At 39.7% G+C, this 20,549-nt stretch overlaps 1 pseudogene; it reads right to left on the bottom strand.

Annotated features, from left to right (window-relative positions):
* Nucleotides 1-4,477: 4,477 nt before the first annotated feature.
* On the bottom strand, nt 4,478-8,617 carry LOC121104955 (annotated as a pseudogene).
* Nucleotides 8,618-20,549: the final 11,932 nt, after the last annotated feature.

Genomic DNA, 20,549 nt, shown 5'->3' with positions numbered 1-20,549 from the left:
TGTTTTCTCACACTGTATATGAAGTGGGCAATGCGCAAGGGGAGGGCGGAGAGTGTGTAGGAAAGGAATTTAATCAGCTTTGTTTTTCAGGAGGCTGATGTTTTAAAGAAGGGTTTTGGGCCAGGAGATGAGATAGGGGAGGAAGGTGGTGGCTCTGTGGAAGGAAGGACGTTTGAGTCTCTGGGGACAGTAGAGAATTGGGGATGGGGTTGTGGGGGTAGTTAGAAAGCATGCTCTCAGGTCACCAGACCGCCACTTAAAAATAATCTTCAAATAGGTACAACTAATAATTGAGCACTTACTGTGTGATGATGTGCCAAGGGCATGAGTATTATCTTATTACATCTTCACAACACAACACATCTGAAAAGTGGTTGCTTTTATTGTTCCCGATGTACAGACCCGGAAAGGGAGGGCAGAGAAGGAAGTAATTTCTACACAATCCTACAGCCTGTAGGAAGTAAAGCCAAAATTTAGACTTAGTCCACTTCAAAGCCCTCACTCATGGATCAATAGCTTGAATTATTTGAATAGCTTTTTAATTAGTCTCTCTTTTCATCTGTATCCTACCAATCCGTCTGCTAATATTAACAATGCTTTCTGGGCACTTTATGTGTGTAATCCATTCCTCAGCAGCAGCTTGTAAGGTAGCTTCTGTTACTGTGTACATTCTCTAGGTGGGGGAGCTAAGCCCCACGGAGGTGGGATAATTTACCCAAAATCAGAGACTCAGTAATGTGTTCAGGTCCTATGATGCCAGAATCGGAGCTCCTTATCACCCCCTGCGCCGCCTTCTACACCTCAAGGCTGGTCGCATCGTTTCTGCTTTACTCTGTCGAAACTTAATGCCTTCGCTGCGCAGTGGCCAGATCCACAGTGAGGATCAACGGCTCCTGCCCTCCTGGAGTTGTCTGACTAGTGAGAGAGGCAGGCAGCAAACAAAAAACAAAACAAAAACTGAAATAGCAATTAAATGTTGTGGAACTTCCTTAAGTTAACAAAAACTTACGGTAGTATGTAATTATCGAGTCATATATCGCGTCTGCCCTCTCGAAGATGCATGTTCACATACTGGATGCTCAGAGAAGTCCATCAGGAAAAGAATGTGTTTACCTTTATTAGCCTAATTTCCCCCAAATGTGTATGACCTCCAAACATTGTTTTCTCTTGATACTACCTTTTGATTCAATGGAAATCAACTTTGCGAATGCAGAAATAGAGTGCCTGATGAGTCAGAAGAGCCCAGGGGTCGCGGTGGTCAGGCAAGACTTCATTGGAAACGGGTCCTGGAAAGTCGATGCAATTTGGCTGGATGGGGGAACATTTTGGAAAGTGACTAATATAGCAGCCAGGACTCTTTTTTTTTTTTTTAAAGTAGACTCCATACCCAGCATGGAGGCCAGTGTGGGGCTTGAACTCACAACCCTGAGATCAAGACCTGAGCTAAAATCAAGAGTTGTTTGGACATTTAACCAACTGAACCACCCATGTGCCCCCGGGACTCAATATTTTTATTGAGTAAGTGAACACTAAGGCCTAGCTGTAAATGGAAGTTTAGTGTTGGCAGTGAGGCTTAGAAGGAGCTGTATGGGTAGGACCTCCTTTCTTCAGCTGCATCAGTGGTTGTTAATGGGCGTGACATGAGGCAGTGGTAGATTAAACTTCTTTTGAGCTGAATTATAGCAGGTGGTTGGAGGGGAAATTGGAAGTGTGAAGACCATGGCTATTGTAGTTGTCTGTGTAAGGTGATGCAGGCTTGGACAAGCTTAACGGTAGGATCCAACTGAAAAGGTGTTAAAAAGAATCAGCAGGACAAAACGATGCAGAATGACTGGTGTGGACTTTTGGAAGCAGTGAGTTCTAGAAGGAAGACTTGTAGTGCTTGCTGCTCTTTCTGGAAGTTCTAGAGAGGCTTTAAGTAAATAAAAAGCTAATGTTAAAATAGTTGGTAAAATATATAGAGTGCATACTTTTAGAATGCTGATTGGGGAAAGATGACACATACGATAGCAGTGTTAGGAGAGTTTATTGTTTGAGGTTCTGGGATAGAGATTTGACTCACAGCATAAATCCCAGTATGTAATGAGCCATGTAATAATAGGGTTCTGCTGTTAATTATGGTGAATACTGTCAACAAAATCGAATTTTCTTAGTACCATACCCAAAAAATACCTTAACTCAGACTTTATATAACAGTACTAGATGTGTTGTGAACTTTATGGTTATGGAATATTGACAGAAAAGAGAGAAAACAAATCTTCAGTATTTCCAGGAAATATAAAATCAGATTATGACCTAACAGATTATAACATAACAGATCAGATTATAACATAAACAGCAGTGTTAGTTAGGCTGTGTTGAAGTTACTAGAACTTTTTAAAGGTGAGATAAATGTAATAGTATCCTTAAACCTAAGTGATCATAGATTCTTTTTTTTTAACAAAGAAAACAAAACAATAAAATGGACCTTTTTTTACTCTTATAGAGTGCGGTGGGGAAGCTTTTTGGGGGGGGCTTTAAAACAGACAAGAATATTATTTATTTACTATAGTCAGATGATGAGTAAGAATCTTAGCCACAGTTGCAGTTTTGTATATATTATGGTTTTGTATTTAATTGACGAGCATGAATCATTCAACCTGTTCATTTCAGACTTAGAACCCTAGCAAAGCTCTTTACAGATTCTTGCTTTGCAAAGAAACCTTCATTATCATCATCATTTCTCTTTTAGGTTTTGAGTTACTTGGTAGCAAGGATAACAACATGTCCATCTTTATAATATCTACAGTATTTTATGGACACTAACATCAACGTTTTCAGTTTTGGTTTGAGTCATCTATTTCTTCAGAGATGTTTCCACAGATGAGAGTAGGGGGAGAGAAGAGGCTAAGAAATGAACACTTTCCTTCTGGTTTTAGTCTTTTTAGGATAGTGACCGACTGACCGTATTTTCAGCTTGTCCGCCCAGCCTGTGGGGACGCTTCTGCAGGTGTGAGGCCATCTCCACAGTCCTCAGTGGTGCCCTTGCACTATTTTTTCTGTGGGCACTCAGAGCAGTGGGCTCTTCCCTCTCCCTGAGGCCCTTGGCTCTGCCAGGAAGTGCCTCCAGCCAAGTTATGAAGAAATAATGTGACATTTCTTATGGACATTAGAAATTTGGTATGATAGATTACAAAATAATTCCCGGTTTGCCATTTATGGATCTGGTAATTATCTTCAGGTACTAGCCCAGTGGAAGAATGAGTATTATAACTAATGGAATCGTTCTGGCCAACCCAGAATGTTTGGTTAGTATATATTAAACGTATCATTTTATTCTCTCTCAGGGGGACTCTGGAAATCAGATTTTAAAAGGATGTTGTCAGAATTCTTTTTCTTGAAATCAGTTTGTTGATTCCTAATTTAAATATTCCTTTGGCAAAATTATTAGATGTGGTTATTTAATTAGCTTACATACTTGCCTATTTATTTTTCTTTCCTTTTTTAAGATTTTATTTATTTATTTGAGAGAGAGTGAGCATGGGGGGGGCAGGGAGGAGAAGCAGGCTCCCTTGCTCAGCAGGGAGCCTGACATGGGGCTCGATCCCAGGAACCTGGTATCATGACTTGAGTGGAAGGCAGACATTTAACCAGCTGAGCCACCCCGGTGCTCCTCTATCTTTCGATAGCAGAATTTTGATTATGTAGTTCCGATGGCCTAAGAAAGTGGGTTTTTTGGGGCACCTGGGTGGCTCAGTTGTTTAAGCGTCTGCTCAGGTCATGATCCAGGAGTCCCCGGATTGAGCCCTGCATCAGGTTCCCTGTTCAGCAGGGAGTCTGCTTCTCCCTCTGTGCCTCACCCCACTCATGCTCTCTCCCTCTCTCTTGTTCAAATGAATAAGATATTTTTAGAAAATGGGTTTTTCTCTTTGTGATATTCTAACTAAATCTCGAATTTGCGGACATCAATTTCAGAATTCAGCCTTTAGGATCACTCAGAAGTTTTTCATATCTTTCATTTGTTTTTCTCATAACCTTTTCCCCATTTTTTCATTTGCTCTTTTAATTTTTTCATTTTATTTTACATTTTCTGTTCTCAAACTGCATTTCGGAAATGATAGTAAGGCCTGGTTTTGGGCAATAGGGTGAACAGTCTGCTTTCTTTCATTTCAGTGCAATGTGGTGTTGCTAAGCCTGTTTGCTCTGAAGATATGAATTCACAGCTGGAGAAAGCATTCCAAATTTCATAATAGCTATAGTTTTTAAATATATATAATTTCATTTTTTAAGAGATTTATTTATTTTAGAGAGAGAGAGTGTGCACTCGCATTCATAAGTTGGGGGAGAGGCAGAGGGAGCGAGCCTTCAAGCAGGCTCCCCAGAGTGACATGGGGCTTGATGCCACAACCCATGAGATCACGACCTGAGCTGAAAGCAAGAGTCAGATGTTCAACCGATTGAGCCACCCAGGTGCCCCAATAGCTATAGTTATTTTGAATGCTAATCATGTGCCACGTATAGAAAGCCCAATATAATTTCATTTATTCTCATCAACAGATGAGAAATCGAGGTACAAGAGAGGTCAGGACTACCTGATTAACAGTGACCATGCTCCTGCCTGTTCTGTTGTTTCATTTCATTCAGGTAGACAGAGTGATTTTCATTATTTTTAAAGATCTAAGAGTTCTTTGGGACCCCAAATCTGAAGTGTGACGTCTGATCTATTTTAATAAAACAATTTTATTAAGCGTCACATAAATAAACTGTGTCTGATGGGTTCATAGCCTTAAATAGAATCATTTTGGGCTCTGAAAGTATATTAAGAGAAAACTAATGTTGATGTGTTTATAAGAATCGTTGTTTATATTTGAGAAACCTGATGGTGAATTTTTTTTCTCTCTCATTTCTAACTTGGGCATCTAGAATGCAGCTAGGCAAGGAGTGTGTCTGTAAGACAAACAGAGATCTCATGGATTATTTTTTTTCTGCCATAGCAGCAGGTTTTTCCTGAAGCATTATTTGAAAATTAACATTTCTGAAAATTTTAAGCCTATTTAAAGGGATTCTAGTTTTGATCCAAATTATTAAAAGTGGGAAGACATTTCTATAAAACTCTGTGTCACCTTGAAACTAGAATGCTTTAGTTAATGGGGTAAGCTGGAAGTAAGCTGCCTTTGATACAGAAGAGCCCCATACAGATGGGCGATAACTGTCTTTCTTCAGTCTAATTCACCCATTTCCTATTCAATCTCAAATCTCAGTTGGAAAGCAATTTCCCTCACTTGACCCATTTTTCTTCAGCATTATATCTTTCTTCTGCTTCTTCAACAAAAAAATTTTGAAGGAATGGAGTGTTGTAAACCCTTGCAGACTTACATGGTTAAGAAGAGTCAGACACTCGCTTTGGAACACGCATGTTATCTTTTGTTTTGTCATGGGGCTGTCTGGTTGGAGGGATAACAATTTTGCTGCTTTTTTTTTTTTTTTTTTTTACTTCTAAGTGGTTTACTTGCCAAATAGTTGGAAAGGATTATTGGTTTGAGAAAAGCACCAAATCAATACAGCTTTTATTGCGTCTTTAAAATATCACAAATAAGTCTGAAAAATCATCTGGCATCTTGCTGTTTCTGTACCTGGACACCTTAGGTCTTATTCATCAGCCTGCTGAACTGTTCCTTTTTCAGAAAAATAGATAATATCCAAAATTTTTCTGATACCCTTGTTTCTAACTGTTGTGGCTTGCTGAATTGAAGCGGCTGAGTTTGATACAAATTCACTGTCGTTTCCTTCAAGAATTAACTCATCTTTCTGGGCACCTGGGTGGCTCAGTCAGGTTAAGTGTCCAACTCTTGATTTCAGCTCGGGTCATGATCTCAGGGTCATGGGGTCAAGCCCCACACCAGACTCTGTGCTCAGCAGGGAGTCTGCTCGAGAGCCTCCCTCTCCCCTCTTCCTTTCTCCCTCCACCCAACGTTCGCTCACTCTCTCTCTCTCTCTCTTTCAAAATCAATAAATCTTTAAAAAAAAATTTAACTCATCTTTCTGGGATTGAGATACTGAACACGCAACACTTGAACTCTCCTGAGCCCTACAGATGTATTTTTCATCCAAGAAATTTTGGATTTCAAGAAGAGAACCATTCTCCTGAATAACAGTGTTGATGGGAAAGTGAGCATACATGGACCTCATCTGGTAACAGAAACCCAGTGTAACACCTGGATCATATTCTGTACATGACTACAGGTAGTGCAGAGCACAGTGGCCAGTTCTTTTCTCTTTCCTCCCACTTGTCAACTCAGAGCCTCTTCTTCCTTCCAAGGAGACTGAGTTCTACATTGATGTGATTGAAGTCCCTCTGCAGAATTTCTCTGGGGCCCTTCACTGTAACAGTGCATGCAGCCCTTCAGAGTGATGTTGACATTTTCTAGAATGTTGACGGTTGATTACTGAGAATGGTCTTCATACTCAGTAGATGTGGCAAAGAGCAACAATTTTGCTTCTTTGATTTCACAGTTTTCAGAAGAGATGTATGTTAAATGACCTATATTGGTAGAAAGGCATATGGGTAGAAGAAAAAAATAGGTGTATGGGGATAAGGATCTTGTTTTAGTAACATGGACAATTTAAGGATGTTATCATTTTAGTAAACATAGACAGTAAGCCTGACATCGATATATATGTGTCGTAAAATATCTATTTATGTGGCGGTCTGGTCTCTTAATACCATTATCTTATCTTTATCACCTGCATTAGTCACAGGTATGACATGTTATCATGTGATAACATTTATTTCACATCCATGGCTTATAGAGTGCTTAAACTGGCTCCGTCTCTGCTAGTTCAAATTATAAATGTCCTAACGTACCTAACTTAACAAGAATCTCCTTCATGAAACTGTCTCTGACTTCACTCATGGAAACTTTCTCCTCTTTATTGACATTCACACCTTTGGTAATTCAGTCCTTTGACTTTAAATACCACACATGCCCCAAAGATTTCTAAATTTTATATCACCAGCCTGGACTGCTCCCCATACTCAGTGTTTGTATACCCAGTTGCCTTGCCACATCTTTACATGACTGTTGCATGAGAATCCCCACCTCAGATGTCCAGGACTGAAATCCTGTTCTCACCCCTACATCCACTGAACTTGTGCTCCTCCCTTTCTCCAACAGCACTTTCCTCCTTTAATTGCTCCAGTCAAAAATTTTGGAATCCCCCTTGACTCCCCTCTTTGGCTCCATATACAGTCCATAAGAAATTAAACAAGAGATTTCCGAGTAACTGTGGGTCAAAGAAGAGATCACAAGGAAAAGTCAGAACATATTTTGAACTGAATTAAAAATAGAAAACACAACATATTAAAATTCATGTGGTGCAGCCAAACTGTACTAAGAGGGAAATTTATAGCTTTAAATGTCTATATTAGAAAAGGAGAAAGATATCAAATCGAAAATTAAGCTTTCACCTTCTGACTCCAGAGATTGAAAAACAAACTAAAAAAAAAAGTAAAAGGAAGGAAGTAAAGATCAGAGTGGAAATCAATAGAATAAATACAGAAAAATAGTGAAGATCAATAAAACCAAAAGCTGGTTAGTTGGAAAGATCAACAAAATTGACAAATCTGTGGCTAGATTGACTGAGAAAAACAGAGAAGATACAGATTACTAAAATCAAGAATAAAAGTGGGGACATGAGTATTGATCTTACAGAAATGAAATAGGTACTATGAATAACGTTATGCTAATAAGACAGCTTAGGTGAAATGACAACAGTCCTAGAAATGGACAGAGTCCACCAAAACCGATTTAAAAAGAATGAAAATTCTGAATGGGCATATACCAAATAAAGACATTAGTAATTGCAAATCTTTTTAAAAGTAAGCTCTACACCCAGCGTGGGGCTAGAACTCAAGACCCTGAGATCAAGAGTCACATGTTCTACCAACTGAGCCAGCCAGGCGCCCCAGTAATTACAAATCTTGCCACAAAGAAAAGTCCAGGTCATCTTGGCTTCACTGGTAAATTCTGTCAAACATAAGGAACTAATACGAAACCTTCACAAGCATTTCCAGAAAATAAAGGAGGAGGAAATGCTTCCTGATTCTTTGAGGCCAGTATTGCCATGGTACCAAAGCCAAAGATCACAAAAAAATAAAACTACAGCCAGATATCTTTCATGAATGTAAACACAAAAATCTTCAGCCAAATATTAGGAAGCCGAGTCTAGAAACATATAAAAATGATTATGACCAGGGGCATCTGGGTGGCTCAATCATTTGACCATCTGACTCTTGATGTCAGCTCAGGTCTTGATCTCAGGGTCATGAGTTCAAGCCCCACATTGGGCTTCACGCTGGATGTGGAGCCTACTTCAAAAAAAAAAAAGTATACTATAAAGCTAAAGCAATTAGGACAGTTTGGTGTCGGCAGATAGACCTATATATTGACAAATGTTCAGAAATAAACCTTTACATTTATGGTGAACTGATTTTTGACACAGTGCAAGGCATTTCAATGGGGAAAAGCTAGTCTTTTCTTAAAGATTTTAAAGTATCTCTACACCCATTGTGGAGCCTGAACTCACGACCCTGAGATCAAGAGTCACACATTCCACCAACTGAGCCAGCCGGGTGCCCCAAGATAATCTGTCTGACTCTTTCTTTCTTCTTTTCTTTCTTTCTTTCTTTCTTTCTTTCTTTCTTTCTTTCTTTCTTTCTTTCTTTCTTTCTTTCTTTCTTTCTCTTTTTCTTCCTTCCTTCCTTCCTTCCTTCCTTCCTTCCTTCCTTATCTATCAGAGAGAGAGTGTGTGCACGAGTTGGGGGGGTGGGAGGGTGGAGGGAGAGAGAGAAGCAAGTTCCCCACTGAGCAGGGAGCCGGACGCAGGGCTCAGTCCAGGACCCTGGGATCATCATGACTTGAGCCAGAGGCAGATGCTTAAACAACTGAGCCACCCAGGCACCCCACAAGATAGTCTTTTCAATAAACGTTCAGGGAAAGTTGGAAATTCATATGCCAAAAAGAAAAAAAAAGGTGATTTAGATCTTTATCTCACATCATACACAAAAATAAATTCAAAATGGATCATAGACTTAAATGTAAGAACTAAAACTATGCAACTGTTAAAAAAAAAAAGGGTAAGAGAAAATCCTCATGACCTTTGGTTAGACAGAGTTCATAGATACACCAAAAGCATGAGCCATAAAAGACTTGATAAATGGGACTTCATCAAAATTAAAAATCTTGTACTTCAAAAGACACCATTAGGAACATGAAAAGACAGTCCACAGACTGGAAGAAACTATTTGCAAATCATATAGCTTATAAAGGACTTGTATTCAGAATACATACAAAGAACAACTCTCACAAGTCAGTAATAAGACAAAGTATCAAATTAAAAAATGGGCAAAGGATTTCAGTAGACATTTCACCAAAGAAGATACACAAATTGCTAATAAGTGTGCAAGATGCTCAACATGGTTAGTCATTCAGGAAATGAAAATTAAAACCAGAGATAATCATTATATATGCACTAGGATGGCTACAGTTGAAAGGGCAAGTGACAAGAATGTGGAGAAATGGTAAACTTAAGGCGTTGCTGGTGGGAATTGCTTGGTATTAGGTGCTTTGGATATCAGTTTGGCAGTTTCTTAAAAAGTTAAACATAAATTTACTATGTTAAACATAAATGTATATGACCTAGCAGTTCCTCTCCTGTGTATCTACACAGTACAGATAAAGCAGTACAGATAAAACCATCTCTTCACACAAAAATATGACCATGAATGTTACTCATAAGGGCCAGTTAAGTGGAAACGATCCGAGACCATCAGCTGGTAAATAGATATTGGAAATGCAGATAGCCATACGATGGAATATTATTCAGCAATAAAAAGAATGAGGTTCTGATACATATCCTATAGTGTGGATGAATCTCAGTACCATCATTCCAAGTAAAAATAGCCATATTTCATTTTATGATATTTCCACAAAGGGCAAAACTACAGGGTCTAAAAGTATGAGCTAAGGATGAGAATGAGGATTGAGGGGCACCTGGGTGGCGCAGTCGTTAAGCGTCTGCCTTCGGCTCAGGGCGTGATCCCGGCGTTCTGGGATCGAACCCCACATCGGGCTCCTCCACTGGGAGCCTGCTTCTTCCTCTCCCACTCCCCCTGCTTGTGTTCCCTCTCTCGCTGGCTGTCTCTGTCAAATAAATAAATAAAATCTTTAAAAAAATAAAAGGAGAATGAGGATTGACTGCAGTTTGGATCTTGGTGGGTAATGGAAATGGTCAAAACCTGGATCATGGTTCTTATGGCTATACAACTCCGTAAATGTACTGACTTCTTAGAGGAGAAAAAGCTGCCCTTTTATCTGAAGGCTTTGGTGTGTATCAAATGTGCGTACATACTGCAGACACTCTTGTATTTTTTATTAAAAATGCGAGGATTGGTTTTTGTGGTTTTGTTTTTCTTAGTTTTATTTGCGATTTATATTACCATTGCTATTTTATGTTCTCTATAGTCAAGGTGGTAATGGGTTAGGAACAACAATATAATTAACCAGCATTATGTTTTGTGTGCCCGCTGTGTTTTCAAGAATAAGTCTTACTTAATTTAAATTATTTAGAATTCACAGATCTTTGGGGTTTATAGAGGAGAAAACTGAAATCCAAAGAGGGGGTGCGACTTGCCTAAGATCAGACAGTCCTGGGTTCAAACTCAAGTCTTTTTTTTTTTTTTTAAAGATTTTATTTATTTATTTGACAGAGATAGAGACAGCCAGCGAGAGAGGGAACACAAGCAGGGGGAGTGGGAGAGGAAGAAGCAGGCTCACAGCAGAGGAGCCCGATGCGGGGCTCGATCCCGTAACGCCGGGATCACGCCCTGAGCCGAAGGCAGACGCTTAACCGCTGTGCCACCCAGGCGCCCCTCAAACTCAAGTCTTGGAGAAAACTAGTTTTATGCCTTTTGGCATAGATAAAAGAGCAAATGGAAAGATGATTATAAAACAGGTCAGTGAGCAAACATTTTAAAAATTAATCTTGCCAGTAATCAAAGAAAAGCAAATTAAAGAAACCACATTCAGAGGGAACATACTAAGGTGGCGGTATTTAAATATAATCTTAAGGAGGATGAGAAAAATTCTTCCACTCATGCTGCTAGTTAAGAATGTGGCCGTGAAAATAGTAATGTAAGTCAAAAGACTGAATTAAATTACATTGTTGCCCATGAGTGTATCTGTTGAGATTCCGTTTTGAAGTATGTTAGTGGGAGTGGGATGAGGAGCAAAATGAGAAACTGAGTGACCACCAAAAAGACAACAGTAGAAGGAATGGGGATGCCTTCCTTATAATTTTGCCTATAAAGGAGGCTACACACAGCACTTTTTTGTTAAGATTTTATCTATCTATCTATCTATCTATCTATCTATCTATCTATCTATTTATCTATCAGAGGGGGAGAGAGAGAGAGAGCACAAGCAGGTATAGTGGCAGCAGCAGAGGAAGAAGCGGGTTCCCCACTGAGCAAGGAGCCTAATGCCGGACTGGATCCCAGGACCCCGGGATCATGACCCCAGCCGAAGGCAGATGCTTAACCGATTGAGCCCAGGTGTCCCAGCCCCCCCCCCCTTTTTAAAGATTTTATATATTTGAGAGAGAGCAAGCATGAGTGGGGTGAGGCACAGAGGGAGAAGCAGACTCCCTGCTGAGCAGGGAGCCTGACTCGGGGCTCGATTCCAGGACTCCAGGGAGCCGGAGGCAGATGCCCAACCAACCGAGCCACCCAGGTGTCCCACACACAGCAGTTTTAAAAAATATTTGTCATTCTTGTAGAAAGGTAATTATCTCCGAAGTATTATTTAATCAAATCTTTCCTTTTAAAGGTAAGATATGTTCTTTTTGAAAATACAGAAAAGCATTGTATTTGAAAATAGAGAAAAGCATTGTGTATTAAGACTTAATACACAAGTAAAGTTTCAACACAGAAGCGGGAACCAGCGTATGGTTGCTATCTTTTAGTCTTGCCACATAAGACAATAAAATAAAAACCACCACCATCCACTCTTATCATTATAAAAGAAAAGACATTCCCATGTAAAGAAGTACAAAGGGCATCATCGTAGAGGAGAGTCCTATAGCTTGAGTGAATATAACTTTATGAAAAGTTTACCTGACATCATCCCCTCTTTTCTCATTCTGTGGAGTCATCTTGAGTGTGTGTGTGTGTGTGTGTGTGCAAGTGACAAGAGTATACATATATCAAAATTTGTTGAATGGTATACTTTAAAGATGTGCAGTTTATTATTCTCATTAACTGATAACCAGTATTTGGCACTGCTGGTGTTCGTGTGGTCTTGGGAATTGTCTAGCCAATTCTGAGCTAGGTTTCTAGGAATGCCACTTCTAAGCTGGGTAGCTTTGGGTTTATTTTTAAATTTCTCTGAGCCTTTGTTTTCTCATCTGGAAGATGTGAATAATAATGCCTACTACAGGGTTATTGTATGGATTAAATGAGATAGTGCATACATTTGACACCTTGTAGGTACACGTTATCTTCTCTATGTTCAGCTTGCAAAGTCTGTTACTCACTGTCACACATTTGTACTGTCATTATCTATTTGTGTGTGTATTACTGTAATTTCAGAGGAGTGATTCAAGTGTAGAGAGTGGTATTATTTTAAACCTACCATAGACATGACCATAGCAATCACTTTGGTATGATATGTAAGGTGTGTGGGGCAGGGAGATTGTTTTGCTCTGAAAACTCCAGATATGCTGGCATATAAAATTATTGTGTGAGTAAAGACCTGGGATAGAGATTGAATTTGTATTCTGTATAGATTATTAGGATTTGTTCTTGTGATGATCATATTGTCAGTTTAATTTACTGTATTTCACACAAGCCCCAATCAGGGTTCCAGAAATGCTTATAAATAGGTCTCCTGTGGCATTTAATTATCATAACGTGTAAAGCTTTATTCAGTAAGATCAGATACTTAAATATACAGTCACTTAGTCACTTACATATAAAGCGTGGTTTTCCTCTTCATGTTAAATCTATGTTAAAGAGAAAAAAATAGAATGTTTAACATGTTGCTGCTTGGCATACAGATTGTATGAATTATTAGATGACAGGTGATTCTGGTTGTTATCTATCTTATGGTGCTTAGACCTTCCAATTTTATAATAATTATATATATACAAGTTTTCTTCTATTAGATTATAAACTCCTTAAAGGCAAGATTCATGTTTAATTTTTTTTCATCTTTTATAAAACTTAGCTCATTGACTTTTATAGAGTATGCACTAAGTAAATATTGCTTGGTTGATTGAATAACTAAATTTTCGTATGTGTTAGATTACTGACTTCTAATGGTGTCAACTCTCTCTCCAAAGTTTGATGAGATTCCTGGATTAGGAAAGTAAAGTGAGCAATAATATCCCTTTTTCAGTTTCAGTAGTATCTTTCCTGGGTCCATAATCTCCAGTAATTTTAAAGCTTTACGTAATGAAGAGCAACTCCGTGACTCAAAATAGTAGGTATTCATGACCTGGCATATAACAAAAAGACAGTTTTTTTTAGGTCAAAAAGAAATAGCAATTATTGAGCCTTAGCTTTGTGCTAGGATTGGATCTTAACTTTTTAGATGATCACAGACCCTTTGAGAATCCAGAAAACCTAAATAGAAAAAGAAAGAAATTTTAATTTTAAAAGAATTTATCTCCAAACGTTTCTCCTTTTCAGATAATGTTAATAAAAATTAATTCTTTCATATTTTAATATTTACTATGTGAATTATCTAAGAACTTTAAGAAGAGGGAAAGCTATCCTCTTATGAAGCTAGCATAATTATGATACCAAAAACATGAAAATGATAGCAACAAAGCTAACTTTAAATTTCTGTCACATAAATAAATCTGAGAATCCTTTTTTTTTTTTTTAAGATTTTATTTGAGAAGGAAAGAGAGTGCATGTACGCGGGTGCACACGCAAGCAAGCAGGAGCAGGGGGAGGGGCACAGGGAGAGGGAGAAGCAGACTCCGTGCTGAGCAGGTAGCTTGACGTGGGGCTCAATCCCAGGACCCCGAGCTGAAGGCAGGTGCTTAACCAACTGAGCTTCCCACGCGTCCCTAAATCTTAGAATCTTAAATACTTTACCAGCAAGTATAATTTACCAATATTAGTATTATTTCTTTAAAATCTCTTTCTGAAGAAAATTTGAGACAAATGGAGTAGCATATTAAATCAGTAGATGGTAAGACCAAGTAAGGGTTACCTTGGTAATGCAAGAACTCCAAGATCCCACTGACAGTAGTAGATCAAGTAAGACCAAGTAAGGGTTCCCTTGGGGATGCAAGAAATTCACATTTCCGTTGCATTAGTAGATCAAGTATAAGATTATCCTGATTGCTACCTGGAAAGTTATTGAGTAAAATGCAGTATCTTTGGAGGCTTCTGCTTCTGTGTCAGACCATCGTTGCTGCCAAGAACTAAAAACGCTTGGTAGACCATAAAAAGCAACTCTTTGAAGACATTAGAAGTTACCAGGGCATTGAGGACTTGGAGGGGCCAAGATCCCCAAAAGAAGGGAGGTCTAAGGAAGAGGATAAACAGTTGGTGCCACATGACCTCTCAGAGGCATTTGCCCACTCAAAAGCTGTGACTGAAAAGCTGAACAGAAAACAGGTTGAGAAGCTAAATAGAGTGTTCAGCAGACTTATGAGGCTATAGGAGACATAAAAACTGGAGTTCAGAAATAGCAGAGGAGGAAGGGCCCTGGTGAACATCCCAGGCTTTTGGTTGGGACCCTCTCCCCCAAAGGTTTTACCCTAGGAGTAATGGTGAACATAGGATGATCCTGAAATCCAGCTCTCACAAAAACTAAAACTTAGTTTTTAATTGCCTGAAATAGATTAAAATGATTCATCTCTACTTTTTTTTTTTTTAAAGATTTTATTTATTTATTTGACAGAGAGAGACAGACAGCGAGAGAGGGAACACAAGCAGGTGGAGTGGGAGAGGAAGAAGCAGGCTCCCAGCAGAGGAACCTGATGCGGGGCTCGATCCCATAACGCCGGGATCACGCCCTGAGCCGAAGGCAGACGCTTAATGACTGAGCCACCCAGGCGCCCCTCATCTCTACTTTTAAGTGCCTATAGAAGCAAAAGTAAATCCTCTCTAGAGGAAGATAACATCATCCAGAACCTCAGGTTATCTCTATACATTTTTTTTTAAAGATTTTATTTATTTATTTGACAGAGACAGCCAGCGAGAGAGGGAACACAGCAGGGGGAGTGGGAGAGGAAGAAGCAGGCTCATAGCAGAGGAGCCTGATGTGGGGCTCAATCCCAGAACGCTGGGATCATGCCCTTAGCTGAAGGCAGACGCTTAACGACTGCGCCACCCAGGCGCCCCTATCTCTATACATTTTTATACACAATAACATTCAGTCAAAAACCAGGCATATAAAAAGACTGAAAATCAAGGGGGAAAGATAGGCAACAAGAGCACCCACAAAAGATCCAGATTTTAGGGTTATCAGCCTTGGACTTTAAGAAAACATTGATCAATATTCTCAAAAATTAAATGACAAACGGAGAGTTTCAGCAGAAAACTGGAAACTATGAAAAATATTGAATAGAAATTCTCGAAATGAAAAATACAGTAACAGAAGGGTTTCATAGCAGATTAATCACAGTTGAAAAGAGTATTAATGAACTGGAAGATAGATCAGAAGAAAATATCCATGCTGGAGCTCAGAGACAAAGAGTTGAAAAAGAAAATGAAAAGAAAAAGAAAAACACATAACAGACAAATGGGACACTATTAAAAGTCTAAAAATTCTTACAATTGGAGTCTCAGAAGGAGAGGAGAAAGGTCAGAGGCAATAAAGAGGTAATGGCTGAGTTCTTCCATCAGTTCTTCCAGAACTGATGAAAGCTATCAAGCCACAGATTTAAGAGTCACTGTGGACCTGGGCACCTGGGTGGTTCAGTCGGTTAAGCTTCTGTCTTTGGCTCAGGTCATGATCTCAGGGTCCACGGGGAGTCTGCTTTTCCCTCTGCCCCTCCTCCTACTTGTGCGCGTGCGCATGCACGCTCTCTCTTTGTCTCTCTCTCTCTCCTTCTCTCGCTCTCAACTAAATAAAAATAAAATCTTTGGTACGCCTGAGAGGCTCAGTCAGTTAAGCATCTGCCTTCGGCTCAGGTCCTGATCCCAGGGTTCTGGGATCGAGTTCTGCATTGCACTCCTTGCTCAGCAGGGAGCCTGCATCTCCCTCTCCCTCTGCCTGCCGCTCCCCCTGCTTGTGCTCTCTCTTTGACAGATAAATAAATAAAATCTTTATTTAAAAAAATCTTTAAGAAAAAAAAAAGGGGCGCCTGGGTGGCACAGCGGTTAAGCGTCTGCCTTCGGCTCAGGGCGTGATCCCGGCATTCTGGGATCGAGCCCCACATCAGGCTCCTCTGCTATGAGCCTGCTTCTTCCTCTCCCACTCCCCCTGCTTGTGTTCCCTCTCTCGCTGGCTGTCTCTATCTCTGTCAAATAAATAAATAAAATCTTTAAAAAAAAATGGTTTAAAAAAAAAAGAAAGAATCACTGCGGACCTAAGCAGAATAAAAAGAAAAGGGATGCCTGGGTGGCTCAGTCAGTTAAGCATTTGACTCTTGATTTCAACTCAGGTCATAATCTCAGGGTCATGGGATTGAGCCCCATATTGGGACTCTGCACTCAGTGCAGTCCATTTGTCCCTCTCACTCTATCCCTCCCCCTACTTCCTCTCTTTCTCCCTCTCCCAAATAAATAAGTAAAATCTTTAAAAAAATAAAACAGAAGGGGAAGAGGGAGGAAGGAAAGGAAAAAAGGAAAGGAAAAGAGAAAATTGCTAAAACCCAAGGAAAGTCTTAAATTAGTCAAAGAAGAAACAGACATTACCTTCAAAGGAGCAGCTAACACTTGACTTTGCAGAGGAAATAGAAATCTGAAGACAGTGGAACCAAATCTTCAAAGAATTGCAAGAAAATAACTGCCAACCTAGAAATTTATATCAAGCAAAAATGAAGGTAGAATATAGACATTTTCAGACAGGCAAAAACTTGTGAGAATTCATCACCAACAGATTCACACTAAAGAAACTATAAAGAGAGTTCTCAAGGTAGTTGGAAAATTATCCCAGATGGAAGCATGGAGATGCAGGAAAGAATGAAGAGCAGTGGAAAGAGTAAATGGTAATAAATCTGAAGTTCTATTAACTGTATAAAATAGTAAGAATAATACATGACAAGAGTAGCACAGAAAGCAGGAAGAGGCTATAGTTTAAATATCCTAAGGTCCTTGTAAATTTATATTTAAAAAGACTAGTGAGGGACACTTGGGTGGCACAGTTGATTAAGCGTCTGACTCTTGGTTCTGGCTCAGGTGGTGATCTCAGGGTTGTGAGATTGAGTCCCACATTGGGCTCTGTGCTCAGCGCAGAGTCTGCTTCAGATTCTGTCCCCCTCTTCCTCTGCCCCTCCTGCTTGTGCATGCTCTTTCCCTCTCTCAAATAAATAAATAAACTTAAAAAAAAAAAAAGGACTAGTGAGTCTGGGGTATAAGATGTAATGCCTCAGGCAGCCCTTCTCTACCGTGTTTAGTGAGACAATCATGTCCTAATGCCCAACAACAGGGATTGACAAACTTCTGCCTGTAGGCCAGATCCATCCTCCTGCTTGTTTTAATAAATAATGTTTTATTGGAACACAGCCATGCCCATTAGTTCATGTATTGTCTGTAGCTGCTTTCATGCAATAGCACCTGAGTTGAGTAGCTACAGTGGAGACCGTGTAGCCCACAAAGCTCAAAATATTTACTCCCTAGCCCTTGATAGAAAAAGTTTTCTAACTTCTGTGCTAAAGAATTGTTTGTAATTAATGAATTAACTTCTTTACATCTGGAATGGTACCAGCTGTGTATCATCCTTAGAAAAATTGACAAAAGAGCACTCAGATTGTTTTCTGTAAGACAGTTCTCTAGTGGAACTTAAGTTGAGAAAAGCTGATCTAGGGTAACCACAAAGGGATAGAAAGAGAATTTATAGCTACCATGTTACTAGAGAAGGAGAGGGGAAATGGAGTAATAAAAAATATTTATTGGTCCAAAAGAAGACAAGAAATAAGAGGGGAGGGGGAAGGAACATAGATAAGTGAAACAAATGTAAACTTAGTAGTAAGACGGTCAATTTGAGTGATATTAGGCAAAGTAGACTTCAAGGCGAAACACATTCATAGAAGTGAAGAAGGAAATTTTGTAATGAAAAATGAGTCCATCCATAGGAAATTTGTATGCACATAGTAACATAGTAACATAGCTTCAAAATGCAAAAAGCAAAAATCAGAATTAAAAGGAGAAAAGATAATTTTGTTATTGCTATTTCTTCCATTAGACACAAATTAGGAAGAGTAGGATATTTGTTTCACGTGGTGTAATTTCTCAGACCAACTTTCCATATCATCCTTAATGGTAAAACCCTAAAAGCAGTCTCTCACTATCATTATACCTGATAACCCACTTGCAGAATTTCTGCTTTCCATCCTAGCAACTTTGAGCCTGCTGGGGTTTGGAGCTCTTATTTTCAAAGTGGGGAATGCTTCCACCAGAGGTTACAGGATAGTTCCATTGAATTGGTATATGGGGCTACCACCGATTTGGGACTCTCTGCCACTGAACCAGAGGACTCACTTTACTGCCTGGAGTGCTTGATGCTGATTACTAAGGGGCAGAAAGGGTTATGCTACACGGTGGGAGCAAGGAAGACTATGTTAATTCAGGATTCTCTACAGTGTCTCTCAGTAAGCGTGCACTATATTAAGGAGTAATGAAAAACTGCAGTGCCCCCAAAAGGCAGGTCTGATGAGTCAGATCCTTCAGAAATGAGGGTTACGGTTAATCCTGTCATGTTGAGAATCCTGATTACCTGAGGTTCTGATTGAAGACAAAGGAAATAATGGGATGGGAAATGGAGAAAGAAAGTTATGGATACCATCTCTGACCTCGTGACCAGGTACAGAAATGAGAATTGTAGCGATTTTTTTTTCTTTGTTACATCTGTATGTTTAACTTTTATTTTTCTTCTTCCCCTTATTTTATATAGAAATTGTTGTGAGTTAATTTGACAATTTAGTCTTTAGAGAAGAGAATATTTAGTGGAGAGGAGAGGAGAATTTGAGAGGTAATTAATATAGGGAAACCAGGGTGGCTCAGTCAGTTGAGCCTCTGACTCTTAATCTCAGCTCAGGTCTTGATCTCAGGGTTGTGAGTTCAAGCCCTACATGGAGGCTACTTAAAAAAAAAAAAAAAGTAATTAATATAGCCAGTGATGGATACAATGGCTTTTAGGACTGTGGCTCCTGTTTTGGGAAGAAGGTGAGAGCATCATCATTTATAAGGAGATAGCTGCATGCTGTTAGGTGCAAACAGAGTTCTTTGGTACTTTATATGAGTTCAGATGTGTGTAGAGGTTGTATATGGAAGCGAAGTGGCCAAAAGGATAGACTGTGCCAATTAATAATTTGTTCCTCATCTTCCAATCTCTGTAAATCCAAATCCATCTTTGCCTGGCCTTGTGATAGTGGAGCTGGCCACTTGTAAACATTTCCCTTTGGCTAGTTGGCTTCATGTTGGTCTTTGTCAACAGAGGGCACTTCAGAGAGAATATAAGGAGGAAGAGAGGAACAAAAAGGACTTCTGGTTCGGGTGTGCTTTTTTTTTTTTTTTTTAAATCTGAGAGTTGTTCTGGTAGTTCTTATCTCAGTGGCGCTTACGGAGCAGTTTTGGTCCACTCATACCTTTGGGAAGATTATCCGTCACTTAGTAGGGGCCTCTTGTGGACCATCTTTGACCTGAGCCCTCTGTTAGGTTGCTGGTGAGTCCTCTGGCAGCCACACCCTTTCTAGTCCGTGTGGAGAGAGCTCCGCTGCTAAATTCTTAGCCCATTATTCATGTACCCTCAGACTAGAGATAGTAGATTTCTGCATTTGCTTCTTCTGGATCCCATAAAGACCTTTTTTACCCCTCTTAAAAGTTAGACAACTTGTACTAGTTGAGAGAGCTTCCCATTAAGCCCACCGTGTTCAAATTACTGGTATGGTTTCTGACTCCAACTATCCCTGACTGCTAAGACTCACTAACATAACTGTCTAGTCTGATCTAACATTGCCATCTAAGTTCCTGCCAGTTAAATAAGGTAGGTGTGTTAGTTTCCTGTTGCTACATAACAAATTACTACAAACCTAGTGTCTTCAAAGAACCACCAGTGTTAGTTTATAGTTCTGCAGGCCAGAAGTTCTGGCATGGCATGGCTGGGGTCTCTACTCAGGGTCCACAGGCTAACCTCAAGGTGTCAGCCAAGGCAAGTTCTCCTTTGGAGGCTCTGGGGGAAAAAGTCTGCTTCCAGCCTCATTTTTGTGGTGGTGGAATTCAGGTCCCTTTTAGTTGTAGGACTGAGGTCCTTGCTTCCTGGCTGTCAGTGGGGGTGGCTCAGCTCTGAGAGGCTGCTGTGTTCCTCACCATGTACCCTTCACTTCAGACC

The sequence above is a fragment of the Ursus maritimus genome, unplaced genomic scaffold (assembly GCF_017311325.1).
Source record: "Ursus maritimus isolate PB19 unplaced genomic scaffold, ASM1731132v1 scaffold_24, whole genome shotgun sequence".
Classification (NCBI taxonomy): Eukaryota; Metazoa; Chordata; class Mammalia; order Carnivora; family Ursidae; genus Ursus; species Ursus maritimus.
The sequence above is the reverse complement of the archived record's forward strand: the minus strand, read 5'-3'. Positions and strand labels throughout refer to the sequence as shown.